The sequence below is a fragment of the Rhagoletis zephyria genome, unplaced genomic scaffold, assembly GCF_001687245.7.
Source record: "Rhagoletis zephyria isolate East Lansing unplaced genomic scaffold, Rhagoletis_zephyria_1.1 Rzeph_scaffold_01978, whole genome shotgun sequence".
In the NCBI taxonomy this organism is placed as follows: Eukaryota; Metazoa; Arthropoda; class Insecta; order Diptera; family Tephritidae; genus Rhagoletis; species Rhagoletis zephyria.
The window spans coordinates 43,530-49,529 of record NW_016159062.1 but is presented as its reverse complement, the minus strand read 5'-3'; the positions used below and the strand labels follow the sequence as shown (position 1 = coordinate 49,529).

The following is a 6,000-nucleotide window of genomic DNA, read 5'->3' as shown; positions in this document are numbered from 1 at the left end:
TAAATAACATCTTTTTATAATATTTTGGTCCAAATTTACTTTTAAATTTCTCATCAAATTTTGCAAAAATTTTGGCTTTGTGGTTAGCGAATCACCATTAATTTCAACAAATTTTGAATCCAAAATTTCCAATGTATGCAAAAAACTTGAATTAGGCTTGTACAGACCGCCCTCCGATAAACAGTTAACATACGTATAATTTTGATCACTTTCTTCATGCGTCCTGAAGCCTAGTTTTGTCAACCCCATTTTCGAAATTATGTAGCCGGCAAAATTTTCAAGTCCATCATATTCCACATCTTTGAGTGGACTGATGAAATCTTCTGCTTCATGCTCTTCTGGGAGCTACTTAAAAAAATTAGAAATCAAATAAAAACGAAAGGGTAAGGAGTTTACCTCGAGTTCTTCTTCTGCGGATATTTCAATATCGTTAAGTGGTTTGAAAACATTTTCACTGAGCAACTCCTCCTCAAATTTTAACATTACTTCACTTGAAGACTCAACATTTGTTTCCGTGCTCAAAATAGTTTCGTTTCGCCCTAATAAAGTTCATGCATACATTTTAGAATCTTTATGACAACAACAATAATTTCTTTAAGTGGTTAAAAAATTACCTAGAAGGTATGATCGAAATCTGTACTTGAATTCGAGAGGTGACGGATGGTCATGCAGCCCTCCTTTCGCCCGTATTACACTGAAGAAGTTTTCAAGACAGTCTTGATTTAACTTGCTTGTAATAATATAAGACACACCATAATTTTGACTAAGGTAGTTAAACAAAAGGGGAAGCGCGTTGTTTACTTGCAAAATGCCTCGTTGAAACGGAAGTAGTTTCCCATTTAAACGGAACGGAAGTAAGTTTTTTACAAAATGGTTCATTTTCTCGAGTACTGCATTTTGCTGGGTAATTGATAGCCCGTATGCTTTGCTAAGCGCACGAGAGTCTTTCGATGCGGTTTTCGAATTGAAAATATCAAACCAATCATTTATAGTTTGAAATAAAGCGGCGCACTCTAGGAACCTTTCAACGTTTTTACATAAGCCCAGTTGGGCGGAGCGCGTAAGTGCTGAAGCTGTAGTATGCGAAAAAAGTTTAGTCGCGTACTTAACTTTTTGTCGCGCTGTTAAATAAAATCTTAAGTTTTAGAAACATACATTCCATATACATATTTTTAAGAGTTTTTGCGATATTATATACTCTCATTTTCTTTTTTAGAAAACGATGTTTATATTATCGTAAAAGACATAATTTTATTTACCAGCGCCTTTCACGTTCAACATCTCCAGTGATACTTTCGCCAGTATTGTTAAATCTGCATTACATAGAGATATAAGCTCTTCTATGGTTGCTTTGTTGACAAAAGTAGAATTAATCAAAAAGCCATCATCAGCAAAGTGGTTCCGAACCAGCTTTATTAAATGTGGCACGTCGGCGAAAACGAATACTAACTTGCTCTCATCTGAGGGATGCTTGAAGTAAGGTTGTTGTGTGGTTACTTGCATCAACCTCCAAACCTTTTGGTTGTCGGGACCTAAGTCGCTTACGGCAGCAATTACGGTGTACCCAATTGTGTACAGCTCTCTTAGTATGAGGCGAATGGTAGTTTTCGTCATTTTGCAATCATAGTTATAAAATATAGGTTGCTTCCAATTGCCGCGCAACGATCGCACCATACCCACTTGAACCATTCGTTTTGGCGCTAAAATTACGTCATTTTTTCGGTCAAAAGACCACTCTTCACGCACCTTCATTTCGTCAAATGACAATACGCACAACTTTTCTTCGTTCGGTAAGTCAATCGATTTCATGTGCGCCAAAGTTTGTACTTGCAAGCCGGGCTCAACACAAAGCTTTGACGCCCATCTGCGCAAAGTCGAAGGAGATGGAAATGGGTAGTTCATCTTCCGTAATAGCTTGTAGCAACGCGGTCCCGCGGAGTAAATGCACATTGCAGACGATATGCTCTCCATGTTGTAGCGATGTAATTTTGACTTATTTTCCAAATTTGTTTCGCTTGTTTGTGCCTCGAGCACTGCGATTTTGTTTTCCAACGCGGATATTTCTACTTGAAGCTCACCACATTTTAATTTGTACAGATCAAGTGAATCGCTGTAAACACATATACATACATATAATCATAATTTAAAAAGAAGGTGGTTTATTTCAGTGATTTTTTGTGCAAATGTAATTAAAATGAAGTGCGCGGTGATTGGATGCAAAAACACTTACAAAAATAATAAATTGGTTAGCACAAACATGTGCACAACATTGCTTGCATTTTTTCTTTATGCTTCGTCTTCATATTCTTTGTTTACTTTTCACAGAAAATAACATGGCGCCGAAATTACAAACGTCAGCCAGAAAATTACTTTTTTCTTTTGCTTCATCTTGTCAGATCTTGTGTAGTTGGATCATGGGTAATACCTACCATGTTTTTTTACCATGTGACAATATCAAATGTAAAGGCAGCCCATCTCACTTGACCCTTAACCTTGCGCGTTGTTACACTTGACACTTGACATTTAAATTTGCGCGTTATTTTTTTAGTTTTTTTTTCGAACCGTTGAACCGAACCGAAACCCCGGTTCAAAGACCAAAAAACCCGCTTTGACGAACCAATCCAAAAGTGCAACAACGGTTCGATCCGCTGAACCGAACCGACCAAATTTTTCATCCGGTTCACGTCCCTGGTACATTCTCTAACAAAACCCATAAAAATTGTATCCAAATTTTAAACTTTTTTCCAAAAAGCATACAGTTTTATAGTTTATTAATTTTTATATGGCGAAAAAATTCTAAAAAATCAACGGCAATTTTCAGCCACTTGAAACTTGCGTATTATTACACCGAGAAATAAGTTTGAAATTTGTATGAATATTTGTTGAATTTCTTTAGAATTTTAGTTTTCTACAAAGTTTAAAGCTTGGGTTTTGTTAGAGAATGAACCGTATTTTAATGGAAAATTTTTAAAATAATATCACTTTGAAATGGGGGTACTATTTATATGATCGATACTGTAAATCTTTATAAGTACGTTAATGGCCCCGAACCGGACCAGTTTGCATGCGCCGCACAAGGGTATTGAACAAATACAGCCCTGAATCGAAATGCGGTGAATGTGCCGCGCGCGACGATGGTGACGATGACGTTGGAGTTGATCTTTTAGACATTTGTGGTAGCGGACGTGCACGCTGACGCTGACTCAGGCGTTAACCTGGTGGAGCCAAAACATATGTACATACATATACATATACATATACATAAACGTTGATTTACTATACGAGATAGCTTATACTGTTTTTTTTTTGTATTTATTTAGTCGTTTGTTACTTTAACAACACCACCAAAACAAAAGTGCAATAATTTTTCGGCCTTGAGATGACTTGACTTTTAATAACTAAGCAAGCACAAAAGCGCTGGTGAACGGAAAACTGAAATAAAAAGCTACATGCAAACTTACTCACCATCAACGGCTGGCTGACAGAGGGACAGCTAGATGGATGGATTAATGGTTAGCTAGTTGAGCAATAGCTTTATTCTTTGCTTGCCTGATGTTTGCCTATGTGGCATGAATGTTGGTTGTTTTGTGCAGTTGCGGTTTACTTGGCGGCTGTCAGACAGTCATTCGCCTTTTGTTCGTTAAATGAATGAATATGTCTATATTTTATGAGTGTACTAATTTTTTAAACTTTTATATTGCTTTTTATAGAAAATTTCAAGCTCTGAAATGATTTATGAGCTGTTAAATAGTGAAAATCTCATTTGTGTATTACCAAGGTTTAAATAGTGGATTATGGGGTCGTGGGGTCATCTTTTATCCTAAATAGTATTTTTTGTCTTTCTTCTTTTACATATTTCTGTTTATTTTTATGTGTACTATTTGCGAGAATAACCTTTACATAATTAGCAAAAAAATGTAGATTTTTGAAAGTAGCTTTTCCGATAGCGTTAGCTTTTCGAACGTTAGTTATTGACTTAGCTACACACGTTGAAGGCATTCCTACTTGTTCGATAATTTTTTCTCCCATTGGCGACGTATGACAGAAGAACTACACGGAGCCTAACCCTCTTCTCCCCGACGAAATCAACGTCCCTTGCTTGAGGAAGAGCCTTCGCCCATATATATATATATATATTCATAGAGAGTCGATTGACATCTACCATAGTTCTCGACCTATGAGTGCCGTCACCGGAGTCCAATCCCAATTACGGATAGGATATTGTAGCGGCTTAAACAGCTACTAATCCAAACTCGACCTCCATATATGAGTTCGCAGCATCTCGAGACTCTCCCCATAACACCAACCTCCTCTTCACAAGTCAGCTCAATAATACTCAGCTAACACTCCTCTGTCTCAGATCCAACCCCGTGGAAACAGCTCGTTTTCTGGGCCTAACGATGGTTGGGCTCAACGACAACGAATGATAGACAAACCGACAGTTTTGCTGGTATTTAACAAAAACCATATAGTAAGTCTAAATTTCAAACTTTGTAGAAAAATTCAACAAAATTTCACAATCACAAGAATTCGCATTGGTAATCTTTTTTTGCTGACGGTGTCAAATTTTTTTTTCTTACAAAGTACGTTCGACAATGTTTTTTGTATAAACTTGCACTTTATTAAGCTGGAATTTTGAATTCTTAAAACGGAGTATGTTGTAAAATTTGTTTGAATTTTTCTAACGTTTCTACAAAGTCCGAAATTTGGACTTATGTAATGGTTTTTATACAGAAATAATAAACATTAAGTAAATAAAAGTTAAGCTAGACAAAATGTCGTGGTAGTATTATTTTTCACATGACTGTATTTTAATTTAATATTGTGGGTGTTCACACTTGCCTGGCTGTGGTTATATTTTTTTATTCAGTTTACAACAATAAAACACACTACGGAATAATAATTTTGAACCAGATAACCTGCCTGGTTATCAAGTGTGAACACCCAAATTATTTAAATTTATTTTATTTTCTTGTCTCGAAAGTTAAAAAAATATATATTTCTATGCAATATGTACTATATCGCTCCATTTCCAAAAACCACCATAGTCGAGCAATTTTTGTTTAATGTATGTACTTACATATGTACACATAAATAACATTTTAGACTCCATATTTTATTACAAATATATTTTGCTAATCTTTCTTGTGCTGTGCGGTTTTATTGTTATTGCAGCTCCAACTTTACATTACATATGCATTGCGATCACTTTTTGTGCACTTTTAGTTTGCTGTGGTTTTTTCTGTGATTTTCCATTCACTCCTTCTTGATACTCTGCTTTTATTTTTCTTATATATATATTTCGGTTTGCCAGTCTGCGGTATTTGAGGTGTGTTTTTTGCCGTTGTACAGCTTTTTGGTGTGTTGCATAATTTATGCCACACCAGGAAACCTGTCGTCGTTGAAAATGCACTGTACCGAAGATTTTTTGTTTGTTTGGAATTACCATTATATTCGTTATTGCAACAATCAGGAGTTTTGGATTTTTCTTTGTGTGCCATAAGAAATATGGTGTTGCACATAAATAAATCTTTGTATTTGTAATAATTACTTGGAAATCAACACAAGCTATTTATTTGTGGTGTTCTTTTTTCTAATTCACATTTGGTTGGGGTTTTTTTTTTGACCGATGTCTGGTAAACAAACTGAAAGCATTTACTAAGAAACGATTATGAGTATTGATAAGAATTTAAATATGTAAATGTAGATGAGCGCTTGAGTACAGAAAAATTAGTTGGGGATGACTAAGCGCTTGAAGCGCACATTGATGCACAAAAGAAAAAAAAACGGTCAGTGAACTGTAGAATTTTTAATATAGAATTGTTTACTTTTAAAAACCNGTTTTTTTTTTTTGACCGATGTCTAGTAAACAAACTGAAAGCATTTACTAAGAAACGATTATGAGTACTGATAAGAATTTAAATATGTAAATGTAGATGAGCGCTTGAGTACAGAAAAATTAGTTGGGGATGACAAAGCGCTTGAAGCGCACATTGATGC

At 35.5% G+C, this 6,000-nt stretch overlaps 1 protein-coding gene across 6 annotated transcripts in view; it reads left to right on the top strand.

Annotated features, from left to right (window-relative positions):
* Eaf (ELL-associated factor) overlaps window positions 1-6,000 on the top strand; it is a 55,206-nt gene that overhangs the window by 41,380 nt on the left and 7,826 nt on the right. The gene's annotated exons all lie outside the window — the stretch shown is intronic.